Source organism: Antrostomus carolinensis, unplaced genomic scaffold, assembly GCF_000700745.2.
Source record: "Antrostomus carolinensis isolate BGI_N321 unplaced genomic scaffold, ASM70074v2 scaffold25398, whole genome shotgun sequence".
Classification (NCBI taxonomy): Eukaryota; Metazoa; Chordata; class Aves; order Caprimulgiformes; family Caprimulgidae; genus Antrostomus; species Antrostomus carolinensis.
This window is the reverse complement of record NW_010332674.1, coordinates 7,468-21,345: the sequence shown is the minus strand read 5'-3', so window position 1 is coordinate 21,345 and position 13,878 is coordinate 7,468.

Sequence of the window (13,878 nt, the reverse complement as noted above, 5' to 3'; positions counted from 1 at the left end):
CATGGACCTTTGGGTCCCACCATTTGTTTACCAACACTTCTCACTCACTTTTAAAGAATGAAAGTTTCCATACATGACAAAGTCATTGTTTTCTCACCCTACAGGCCTCTCTACTCCTGACTCTCTTCCTTTGAACCTTTTGGAAAGCAAGATATTGTGCAGATATCGCTTTAACACGTCTTTCAAATTACACATTTTTGGCTTTTTTGGTTTTTTTTCCCCTATTCATGTCTATTTCTGTGTTTTACATCATGACTTCTAACTTTGGAGAAATGTAAACCGCATCGATCTCGTGTCTTCTCACATCTCAGAGGAGCAGAATAAGGGCTCCTCTTCTCTAGTAAGTTATTAATAAAACCCACAAAGCAGTGATATGACAGCCAGTATTAAATCTGCAACCAGTTATTTATTCTCCTGAAGTCCTGCAGCCATTTATGTGCTCTGCTAGTGTTTATGTGCAATAATTGCTGGCAAACTGCCCGTTCTGCCTCAAACACTGCACGGCTTCATCCAACCCGTGTACTTTTCCGAAGCTTTGTACTTTTATCTGGATCGATATATGACTTCTAGAATGTTGTTGGAATTATTACTTGCCCAAATATTTTGGGAGGAAAAAAAAAAAAAAAAAAAAGGCTGATTGGCTTTACAGGACTAATGAACAAGTGAAAAAAATAATTTAAGAGACAAAAACTTGAAGGAAAGCAGCTGTGTTTCCCTTGTTGTCCATGGAGGAGTTTCTCATGGCATTTGAAACTCAAACTCTTTCCTAAACTGGGTGTTTTGACTCTTCCATGTGGATACAGCTTTATCTCAGAAAAAATTATATTAACAGCATGTAAATTATTTTAACTATGCAATAATGGTATTTTGAGGAATAGGAGAAGCTGCTATGAAGCGCTATCTATTGTGAGACGGAGGAAAGTTACAAAGGAGGACCTGGCGTGTCAGGAGGGGAAAGGCACTCTCCCCCAGGACACTTTATCCATCATTACCTCAAGAAATGAAAGGGAACGATGGAGATTACACAGGGATCTCCCTCTTCATTTGCCTGATAAAGTACAAGGGGCCACTTTGAAGGAGTTCAAAAGGCAGCCAGACACACTGAACTACAGCAGGTACCAGCGTTTACTTTTGAAGAGCTGACTTCAGAGTCTGCTTAAATAGATGAAAAAATCATAACAGATTATTATTAGATTCATCCAGCTCCAGCTCCCTCATCTGCAAACCATTCCAAGGCTCAATCCCTTCTCCTATTCAGTCAACATAATGTTGTCATGCAAGTAATGCGGGGCTGAGGCGTCTTTTCTGAGTGTGATTTGACATCATCTCTATGTCAGCCCTCAAACTGCACCAGCTTCCAAGAGGCTTTCCTGACACCAGCCCCTGAAACAAAAGCTGTGTGAGATGGAGACAGCACGGCGGCGAGGAGGAAAACACTGCCAAGAACTTTGGGGGATCATTTTCATAGTGGAGGGCTTAAAACCTTGATGGGACCTACTCTGAGCCTCATCCTTGGTGAAGGAGATGTGCAGGGGATTTAAGAGCAGTCAGGTGGACATGCTATCAGCTATAGTCACCAGGGACAGTTATCAGTAGCCCTTCTAAGTCATTTTAAACCCCCCTGAGGTTTGCTAGGACGCTACACTGCTGACCATGGGGTCATGCTTTCCTTTGAGAGTAAAACCACACTGAACTCATTCCTCTGTGGCTCTGCACACATCTGCTGTAGCTCCCATTTCACCACGCTGCCCGTGGTCTTTGTGCTGATAATAACTGCAACAGCGTGATAGAGCAGCAGACATGGCTGGAGACAAAGAAGGAGCATCTGTCTGTCTGCAGAAGGGTAGAGGAGCCCCTTTTCCCTCAGAAATGTTGCAATAAAGATGTTACTATTTTTAAAATGGCACCAGTGGAAAAGCAAAAAGGGATTTGTTGTATTTCTGGTGAATTCCGGTATGTTTGGGAGCTGTTTGCGAGAGCGAACCTCAGGGATCTCAGAAATGTTAACATTTGCAATGTCTCTCATTACAGGTTTCAGGGAGGTGGGGGTTACACAACAAAAGTTTGGCTCTTGCATGTGGCTGTCTTTATTGAGCAGGTAACTCACAGCACACAATTATTGAACAAGAAAAGGGATCAAAAGTGATATACTTGGTTTAGGTAGCAAAAGGCATCCATTTGTTTTATCCTAAACAAAGCAACCACATTAAACCAAGAAAGTTATTGTACCAACCTCTCATTTAATCTTCCAGGATCGTAAAAATTTCAGTTTCTCTGTGAGGCTGCTGCAGCCACAGGTACTACTTGAGGTTTCTGTGTTTATAAAACAGAACCTGCCTCGCTTCTTTGAAATTGCTTTTGGTTTCTGAGTCGCCATCTAACCAAAACTATTCAACAACAGTCAAACTAGCACATACTTTACAGTAAATGAAATACCTTTCTTTCAATAAAGGTTACATAAAATATTTTCAAGACATTTATTCATTTTTTTTCCTAAACAATAAAGTAGGAGCAATGATTCATATTACTTCTCTATTCTAGTTATTTCAATAAAATTGTTAACAAGGCTCAGAGGTGACCTTCGTATTATAAACTAAAATTTGATCTCAACACAGTTTTCTACTAAATGATGTATAAGAGTATTATATGTTAGACGATGAAAATAATGAAAGCTGTGAGAAGAGGCCCAGTTAAAAAGATTGTCTAGAGAGTTTCTGAAGGAGAAGAGAAACCTAGTGGTAGATTTCTGTAAAATAATGAACAGCACAGAAAAGGCTAGGCAAGCGTTCCCATCCCTTCTTTATTGCAGTTAAAGGCAAGAGGATAGCTTTTGAAATTGAAAAATTTAATTTCCTTCAGATTTGGGAAGTGAAATTGAAGCCTAACCATTCAAAGCTCACAGGAATACCTCCAGCTTGGCTGCCAGTTGGTCACAGAGCAGCAAGTACTCAAAACCCACTAAAACTTCATGTGGATAATGCACCCATCTAGAAAACTGCATCAGGATAAACAAATAGGAGCTAAACGACTTCCTGTTTAAAGAATAAACTCATCACAAGCTCAAGGACTAGGGAAAGCTCCCCGAGTCCCTGGGTCACTTATTAGGGAGTGTTGAATACAGTGCTGGTGGCTCTTAAAGGCAGAGTCTAGACAAGGTCTGACACTTTATAGGGTCCTGCATATATTTTCATGAAATAAACATTTTTCTTTCCCCAGGAACATCAGGAATAGTGTGTCATAGTCCCTGTCTTAGCTGACGTACTCCCCAGAGAGCCAGAAAAATGATATTACCTCAAGAAACAAATTCTGAGCAGGTAACTCACAGCACAGAATTATTGAACAAGAAAAGAAGGGATCAAAAGTGATATACTTGGTTTAGGTAGCAAAAGGCATCCATTTGTTTTATCCTAAACAAAGCAACCACATTAAACCAAGAAAGTTATTGTACCAACCTCTCATTTAATCTTCCAGGATCGTAAAAATTTCAGTTTCTCTGTGAGGCTGCTGCAGCCACAGGTCGTACTTGGGGTTTCTGTGTTTATAAAGCAGAACCTCCCACTATCTGTAAGTTGTGTTCGCTATTTACTTGCAAAAACACCCAGTGGAGCCCTGAGACGCTGCATGGTTTTTGGTGGCACACTTGTGACAGCTCCCAGGCCCTGACGCATCTGCAGAAGGATCCACCTTGCAGAAGACACGTGAATTCTGTCCTCCCTGCCAGCTGCAGCTGCAGAAGTGTTATTATTTTCCGGTGTTCGTGGTGTGCCGCTCTCTCTGACAGGACCTATCGCTTTATTTCATCACACTTTTGTTAAGTAGCGTGTAACATTTTCCTGAAATCAATCAAGATGACTGTCAGCTTTCTTTAATGCCCACGTTAATGATTTTGATCCACGTTGGGGTTTTTTTTCCTGTTGTTCCAAAAGCAATGTGTTTACTCAGATCCTTTCACAGCTTGTGTGAAGTACAGAAAAGTGTTTCACTGAGTGGTAAATACATTAATTAGTAAGGAGCTTCCCTTTATGAAGGCATCACGGTATGAAATTAGAGTGTCCTTTGTGCCAAGCCTGTTAAGTATGACAAGCTTGACTTGGCCTATGTGGTTTGTGGAGGAAAAGCTACTCAAAGATTTGGCATTTGGGGTTACAGCTCTAATATGACACTTTACCAGCCACAGTAGTGAAACCTACTTGACAGCAGTAATTAGCTATGTGATGTGAGGCGAGTAAACACTGCTTCTCAGTCTCCATTTTAACGATGAAAAAACTGAAGTGCAAAGAGAGGGAAAAGAATACCTGAAGACTGATATCTCACAAACCCAGTGAAGTCACTCGCTGGTTGACACAAATCATTGATTCTAACCTCATCTCAGTGGGTTTGGGGCAGGGAAAGCAGTCCCAAGTTAACAAACAAGGAATGACCATCCGATAATTAAAATTTGTAAAGACTTTTTCCACCTGTATCTGACAGCTTTGTGCACTCCTGCATCCTGAGAGTTCTGCACCTGAGAGTTCAGAAGAGTGATGCACGACTTTTGAGATGCCCTAAAATATTCTTAACACAAGACCGATGAATGGATCCAACCGAACATCTATTCCTGTCCTAGTGAAACAGCAGCTTTCAGCACGGCTGCCCATAGCCACAGCTGTGACCACAACAGCAGGACTCCAGGGTGGAGTAACTTAGTTCTTTCTCAGAAATGCACAGCCAGTGAGGAAGGGAATCTTCAAGTCAAGGTCTTGACCCCTATTCTCCTGCTGAGACTATCCCAAGTTCTTTATCTTGGCAGAAAAAAAGATGCTACATGGGTAGGGATTTGGTAGCTGCGCAGCTGCAGCAGCAAGCTCTGCTGAAGGAGCTGGGGAGGGTCCCTCAGGAAGACCGAGCCTTGCTGTGTCACAGCAGTGCTGGTCCTCATCCCTGCTAGACTAAAGCTGACTCAGAAAGGTTGACAGAAGTTATGGCCACGCTTTTCACTGCAGCAGGGACACACACTAATAGGCAGCACAGTGCCAGGAGTGAATGCAAGAGCCAACAGCTTCTCTCCTGGCACAGTACATCTGGTTACCTGCAATAAAGGGTAAAGCTTGACTGGGTGGGAGACAGCTGAGCTGGGATTGCAAAATGAACTCCCTTAGGACCTGGGAGCTTTGATAAACTCCACTAATTTCTGGTCCCAAAGCAGAGAGGCTCTTTTTTTAATCTTGCTTCCTGCAAGATAATTAAATACATGTTTTTTAAAAGATAGCCACCAGAACAAGACACTGTTTGCACTCACATCTTTCCCTGGAGAGAGAGTGGGAGAATGAACAGGAGAGATGTGAACCAGTTAGTGCTATACTGGAAAGAGCTCAGATACTGGGACAGCTAGTCTGCAATACCCAGAGTACATGTGAATCCTTCCAGAGTCTTGCTCATTCTCCTGCTCTGCAGTGTATATGAAAACAAGGCGGCTCTGGTTTGCTCTCTGATGTCACATTTGAGGTACATCTCATGGGATGCTGACAGTGTGCAGCACTGCTGGACCTTCAGTAGCATGACTAGGAAAGGAATCCTCCAGCTTCCCCTTCAGCAGTATCGGATGGCTTACACCACCCCGGTGCTCTGTGACAAGGACTGGCATGCCACCCACCCCAGCAAGGAGGCAGTTTTCTTGAATACAAAAAGCAGCTCCAGCTGTCAAATACAGAAGGTGCAATCCTGGTCTCTGTGATGTTAATCTGGTTTCAAACAGAGCAACTGAGTGGAGAATCAAGTACCCCGACGGTTCATGTTTTTACAGTGACATTCAGAACAACTGCATCTCCTGGTGTTTTGAAGAGGATAATACCATTACTGAGTGCAATGCTGCTAATCTCCTCTCCAGTCTTTCCACTGAAGGGGAGAACATCAAAGCTTTAACATCTGCACCTTCTACCTGGTATCTGTCTGCTGTCTCTCTCCTCTCCCCTCCCCGTTCCCTAGTCCATTTTGAGCTGAAACCCTTGCCTTATCACATTCAGCAGTTGCCCATTGATTACAAGAATTAGAAGAGCTTTGAGCTGTGCCTTGGCTTGCACAACAGAACATTTCTAAATGTCTGCAAGTCTCTGGCAAGCAGAACGCGGTGCCAGTGTCTCTTTTCATACATTACCTTGGAGTGACTTGGAATATTCATCACTCTGGAGGGTCCCTGAACAGACCCTTAGCAGCACAGTTCACGTGCAGAGACACAGTCAAACCACCTCCAGCCTCCAAAGCTCCAGTGTCTTACAGAGGTTTTGTGGATGGTAAATTAGGATGATATCCAGGAATTAAGTCACATCCCCATGCTTCTTTCTAACAAGTGCTGGCTTGTTTATACAATCCCCTCTGATAATACACTGCAGGAAAGTCCCAGCCAAAATCATTTCATTGTCGCACTGTAGGGGCTGCACCTGTTTGTTAATGCCAAAAGGCATCTGTCTCATATTTATTAGCACAACCACACAGGAATAGAAGGAATGAGCTCTGTGTAACATTGTGCTAACCGTAAAATTCAAGGAGTCCAGGCTATTATAAAAAGGGCTACAGACATCCAAGAGACAGGTTATTAATACAGCAGGTTGAGCTAACCTAATGCCCACAGTACAATAGAGATAAGAATTTTTAAATCACAATAGGCTGACAGAAGAGTGTATATCCTTGCGACTCTGGATTGAAAACATCAAATCTGCACTGAGTTACAGCCACTGCAAAAACAAGGATATATTAAAATCTGTTTAGGAACCTCCTTTTTAACTTGCTTTTATAAACCACCACTCATCTGAATGTATAACTGAAGAATTTTTGCCACAGAACTGGCCTTCTGATTTTTGGGTGGGTACAGTGAAAGGCGTGCACGTGTGGAAGGAGATTATTAATTTATTTCTTTTAACATGGTGCAGGGTACCAGAATTGTCAGAATACATGGAGGCATGATCAGACCTGATGAGAAGACTGTAACAAAGGGAAAATATATGCTGAGAAACAGAGAGTAGGATCTGTTCATCTGTGGAATGGCCCTATAAGGAACCAAGGGGAACCCGTCACTTGAAACAGAACTTGAAGAGACAAAACAGTAACGAGTGCACTGGAGGGAACAAGGAGATTCTGCCCCAGCTCTTCTATTTTACAGGACTCCCATGAGGCTGGTGCCATGCTCGTTAGTGCTTGTTAATGAGAAGTCTCAGCCAGAGCTCAGACTTGTGATTTGTCTTTAACAGTGGAGAAGTAGGTTAAAAATTCAAGGGGGGGACACAGAAGAGCTTCTAAGAAAAAAGAGAAGAAGGGGCTGCTAACACTCACATAACAACTGACATCTTTTGGGGTGTCCTGTGGTGAAGGGTAACATGAAGATACAGTTCCTAGAAGGCCAATTACCCTCATGCCCCATGGCTCCAAAATTCATGAAGCGCTAATGGGGAAGAAAGCCCCGTTGAACTTTTAAACCACTTGATGAATTTCAACAAAATTTGACAGAGGGGTCAAGGTCTCCATGATGTTACGTTTGAAAAGTTTTGTGCAAGATCAGAGCAGGTAGCAAGTGCCACTTGTGTGAGCTGACACATTATTAGACACCAGAGAGACAGGCAGCAGGCATAAGGACATTAGGAAAGCTGGCTTTCCTTGTTCTGTGGCTCACTGAACTACTTGCAAGTATATTTGTTATGAGTTGCAACCCACACTTATCATAGAATCATGGAATCATGGAATCATGGAATCATGGAATGGTTTGGGTTGGAAGGGACCTTAAAGCTCACCCAGTTCCAACCCCCCCTGCCATCAGCAGGGACACCTTCCACTAGACCAGGTTGCTCAAAGCCTCATCCAACTTGGCCTGGAACACTTCCAGGGAGGAGCAGCCACAGCTTCTCTGGGCAACCTGTTCCAGTGTCTCACCACCCTCACAGTGAAGAATTTCTTCCTAAAATCTAATCTAACCCTCCCCTCTTTCAGCTTAAACCCATTTCCCCTTGTTTTGTCATTAACTGCCCTTATGAAAAGTCCTTCCCCAAGGAGCAGTTCAAATACTTCCCAGGGTTGACTCTAACCTCTGGGGAACATGAGCCACTTTGAGACTTGTGAAGAAAAAGGGTTGCAAGAGGAGGGGGTGAGTGAGAACTGTTTTGTTAAAAAAAATAAAATTAAAAATAAAATTCTCCACTAATAATTGATGCAATACGGACCACGGATTAGTGAAGATATGACCTGATCATAAAGGCCGTGACAGCAGGTTGCTTTCTACCTTCCTAATCTGGCTGTGATACATGTTCTGCCTCAGGAGGTCACCTCCACACTGCTCCTCAATTTAATTTTTTGTTTTGCTGATTGCTGGGGCGTGCACATAACATTGTAAGTTTGCTTTGCAGCCAGGGTGCCCCATCCTTCTCTTCAGGCTGTTCGCTGATGCCACAGCCCAGAGCTTGCCATCTTTCAAAGTGTTTTCAGCAGAGGAAGCTCCTTCCAATTGCACATCTCAGCAATCATCAGGGAGGGAAGCACAAGACAACAATAAGACTTGGATATAAATTGCCTGTTTAATTATCTTCCTTGGAACAGAAAGCAACTGTGTTGGTGTTTCTTTAGAATCATTCTTGTCCAAACAATTCAGAAATGCTCATGAGCAGTGCAGCATAGCCTGCAGTCATCCTTCAGTCAATACTCATACTCCACACTCAAAGAAGTAGATGCTGCTAAAAAATCCCAGGCACTGTCACCATTAAAAACCCTCCCACACCTGGATTCCCAAATCATTACTTGTTTTGAGAGTCTGGAGTAAATATTTACTCTTGAGAATGAAAAATTTCCTTTTCTCTGAGTATTTAACGGCACTTTCGAAGTCAGGTCTGCCTCCTTAATACTGCTGGAAACAGTTATTGTAAGATATGCTCAATTATAATGCTTTTTACTGCAGTAGCACTATTCCATTGGCACATACGATGTGTTTTACAAGCCTCTGGGTGCTGCACTTGTCCTGTTTCACAGAAGAGGAAAGCAAGGCTCAGCAGTTTAAGATCATCTTATCTAGGATATGACAAAGCAGGAAGAGAGAACTAGCTGAAAAGAATTTTACTTTCTAGCCACAGTAAAGGAAATACAATGTTCTTTGAGTCAAAGTGGAAGAAGCAGCAATTAAAGGTCCCTTGAACAGGAGATCTGGGACGGTGAGAAGGCAGCCCTGCTCCTGTGTTGATGGTTTGCTCAGGCACCTCGGTGGGGCTGGGGACTGCAGTCTCTTCCACCAGTGACACTGGATCTAAGAGTGTGGGTCCAACCACAGCATGAAGGTGCCCTGGCCTTGTTTGTAAATGAAAGGGGGTAAGGAAGTGACTGCTGTGCTCACAACGGGGATGGGGAGTGCAGAAACTGCCAGGCAGCACAAGAAATAGTCCTGAGATTGACTGAGAGACACATTTGCGAGGCATCAGGTCCCTTGGGAAAGGCAAGTTTGGCCATGGATGACTGTGGCCTCCTGTCACTTGTGTCCCTGTGTCCTAGAGAACAGGGACACATGTATGGTCATGCTATGGACATACCCAGAGCTGCACACAGGAGGCAACACCCACAAGGTGCAAAACTCCACGTGACTGATGCAACTTGTGGGGGAACTTTTGTCTCAGTTGTTTTCACCTGTGAGGACTTGAACAGCACTTCAAAGTGCTGCTGCTTTTACCCATGTAGAAAAAGCCGTTGATGAGTCAGAACATGGAAATAGCTCTGCTGACAGCGAAACAAAGACCCTGGTCTCCTGCCATAGCATAGAGGCAGTCACTCTGTTTGGAAAAGAGCAGCTCCCAATTATGCATTCCAGTATACAAAGTGATTGCTCAGAGAACCTAACATCTCTGCAGAACCTTTTTACCTCCTTCAGTCCTTTTGTTTACCTGCAAAACTACTGGCTGCTGAACACAGAAAGTCCAGAGGAGAGAAGCAAGAACAAAGAGACGTACAACAAACAATTCCTGTGAGGAAGGACAGAAAAAAAACAACTTGTTTTAGTCTGGAGGTGGAAGAGATGCATGATAATACCCTTCAAATATGTAAAGGTGCAGTATAGAAGGTAATAAACTATTATCTGTGTCTGCCAGGAGACAAGAAGTAATAGATTGCAGTATGGGAGATTTATTGGTTAGACATCAGGAAGGACTCAGAATAGACTGTGCAGGGAGTGGATGAAATCTCCATTGCAGGAGCCTTGGAAGAGGTGAGACACCCAGAGATCAGGAATGGTTTAGCCAAAGGAGTTCCAATTCACAGAATCACAGAATGTCAGGGATTGGAAGGGACCTCAAAAGATCATCTAGTCCAATCCCCCTGACATTCCCTGCCTTTTATTTCCTATGATCTTTTCTTACACTATTCTTATAGCACATACATGATTAAAATACACCAGAACATCTCCCTGCTGTCTGGAAAATCTACGAGAAGTACTTCAGTAGCTGCATTTCAGAGAGAGAAGTTCTTGCCAGGCTGTTCTAGCTGCTTAGGTTGCAGTGAGTTTAGCTCATGTCCTTTTATTTCATAATTACAAAGACCAGGATTCCAAACAAAGTATTGGGTATTAAAAACTCTACTCTCACTGATTTTGCATGAAGCCAATTGGAATTTCACACAACGGAGAACTGCAGTGCCAGGCAGACCTTACAAAGACCAATGAACCCTGTGCTTTCATAAGATGTCTTCGCCACCGTAGCAATCTCGTGTTATTGCGCTCCTTGAAGCAACAGACAATTTCAATCAGTTCTTGCCATGCTAGTTTTGCTATCTTAGCTGTGCTTAATTGGGTACTGCAGGGTTGTCTCGGAGAGTTGAGATCTGCACTTTGAAACCACTAGATTCTTTTATCAAACCTAGGAAAGAGAAATGGGATTTCACATAGTGAAGTTGTCAGTAACAAAACTGGACCAAAAATGCTGAACCACTGCAGAAATGCGTTAGCTGGGGTCCGCTTATACCAGCCATCTGCTGAGTTCAACCTTGGAGATTAGCTCCCAGCAACTGAAGCCCTAAATTATTGTTTTAATAAGCACGTCTGAATTCCTGTCTGAAGTCAACTGCCACTGCAGGAAGAAAGTCAGATTTTACTCAGGCCTCATTGTCTGGGTTTGCTATCACCGTAGGTACACTCACCAAGCCCTCAGGTTTGACTGCCCCCTCCACAGGTTTCCCATGCAGATCTCTTGCTGATTCCTCTTTTGAAGATTTTTGTTTCCGGTGCTCACATCTTGGCTGACAGGAATGCAACCGTGCTGTGTGCTGATTGCAGCTGGCAGGTGGATTAGAGCACATTCAGATGGCTTTGAAATGCCTCTGCAAGACAGAAATGGCAGAACAACGGATTATTTCACCGTGAAGAGCCCCGAAACTGATGCAGACAGTCATGATGAGGAGACAAGCTGAGGAGCATGCAGACATAAAGCGCTTTTTTCTTCCACGAGCTCCAGGAGATCTCCCCAGCTCAAAGTTTTGGGGATCTGCTGCCAGTTCCCTTCCTCCTCACCTAAGCTGGTTGATTTCTCCGAGGTGCAGGATGTTCTCAAATTCTTCCAAAATATGTGGGAGCAACAGTTGCCAAGTAACAAAAGCTTGTCACTCTTTTCCTGGAATGTACAATTCCTCGTTTTTCTCCGTTTGTAGAATGGACAGATGAAGCTGTGATTTAGGACCCTAGTCTGGGATCAGGATCATTTGGAGTGCAGTCTTGCCCCTGGACAAATCTGTCAGATACAGAGTTCAAGGTGAGGTAGGGATCTGACTGCCCTTGTGGCTCTCGACTTCAAAAACAAAGCTGGGGATGCATTTCATGATTCACTGAACTGATCAGTGACCAGTGTAATGAGATTTCATTAAGAATACAATGATGCTGCAGCCAGGGAGAGGCAGCCTGATATTTTATCAAGAGGTGTCCTTCCCCGACACGTACTTAAAAGCCCTCATATGGCTGATCTCAGGCAAGGTTGGAACAAAGCTGATAGATCCCACTCCTTCACAGGAATTATGAGCAAAATTTAGCCCATTGTGATATTTTTGGAACTAGAGGAGGTCTTCAGAAGAGCAAATAAGATGATGAGGGATGAAGAAGCTTGCTTAGGAGATGATGTGACTTAAGCTAGGAAAGGAGAAAGCTGGAGAAGGATGATAGCCTAAAGATTTACAAAATGAAGATGGTACTGGGTAAGCACTGCTTAAGCTGCTGTTCAGCAAGTCCCACAGTACTGGAACCAGAGGGCATTTGCTAAAACTAGTAAGGGATTGTTTTTAATAGATAGAAGACAGTACTTTTTTACATGGTGGGGAGTGAACTTCTGGAACTGGCTGCCACAGAAGGCTGTAGAAGCAGAAAGCATTGTCAGGGAAGGGATTAGACAAATTCACAAAGGAAAAGTCTAGAAATGGATGCTAAATGATCTAGACAGGGATGTCCCCTCTAACATCTCTAATACAACAGTTGTGGCTGCTACCAGGGGCATGAGGGGAATGGACCACAAAAGCGACCAGGTTAGCATGCTCTCCCTAAACAGCATCTTTAATTGCTTCCATCTGAGACAGAATACTGGACATGATGGACCCAGGTTGGCTCTTGTTTCTTACTTATCTATTTTGATAGAAGCTCTGTTCTTTCTGCACCATGGCAGAGTTCACTCCTCTTTTGATGTTATTCATCCTGATGCCAACAGAGCCAACAAGCTACCCCATGTTTCATAGCGAACCATATTAACCTCAAAATTTCATCCAGGGGCACATCCTCTCCTTCATATCATGAAATCTTGTTCCATGTCTCATTTTCCTTCTTGCTTCCATGCAGCACCTTGTAGCTGAGCTGCCCCGCGCACCCTGGAGACAAACAGTGTCTGAAAGTTTGTGACACATTAGCAAAATGACACAGTGACAACTCCATGCTTGTGCACTCCAATAAGCTAGTTATAAACAAAAGAGTTTCTTCTCTAATGTTCATAGTCTTTGCTACCACACTGGAGAGGACTGAACTAATGAAGATCTCCTCCTGTGAGCTCCATGAGGCATCTGCACTATTCCTTCTGTACTCATTACACTGAGCAGAACATAGACCAGAAAAAGCATTCTTTGCTGGCTATAAATCATGAGTGACATCAAGGTATTGCTATTAGCAGCAGCAAAATGTTTTCCTCCCACAACCTCATCAGCCCCATATACATGCAACACTTCGGCAAAGGGTGCTGGGGTGTCTGGATAGAAAATTAAATAGAGATTGTGTTGTCTGAAGATAAACTGGTACCTCCCTTGGTGTGTACGAGTGACTTTGTCTTTTTCTGATTTGTCTTTTAACTTAAAAAACATTGAGACTAGAGATAACCATGAGCTTTAAAAACCTAGCCTCCTTCCCCTCCCAGGCCCTCCTGAACAAATCCCTTCTCTGAAGTGAGCTCAAAGAGAAGATAAATGTTCTGGCAGTAATATGCAATATTATTTTTGGCACTTGAAGAATCTCAAGCTAGATAAGGGAAAACTGAAAGGAAGACAAAGCTTTGTGTTTTCAAATGCAAGGGACCAAATTCTGCTCACCCATATGGATGCAGGATGCTTTCTTTTTCTCTGGATTATTGCAGTAATTCCTGATTTTCACCAGGTTAGCTGATCCTGTGGCCTTATTTAAAATGCAGCACATTCAGAGACCCTGGTGAAATCACACAATAACAGAGCCAAAAGACAAAGGCATGCAAAGAAAGCACCAACTCCACAGCTCCTGCCCAAACAAAGGCTAATTTGGTTTCAGACCGTGTTAGCTGTAACAATGATAAGATTAACACCTGATATCAAGGGAAACTGAGCTGCCCGTGACCTCCTTCAGCAGAATGGAACTCCAGCCCCTCTTGTATTAGCATATGTTAGAGGAACTGC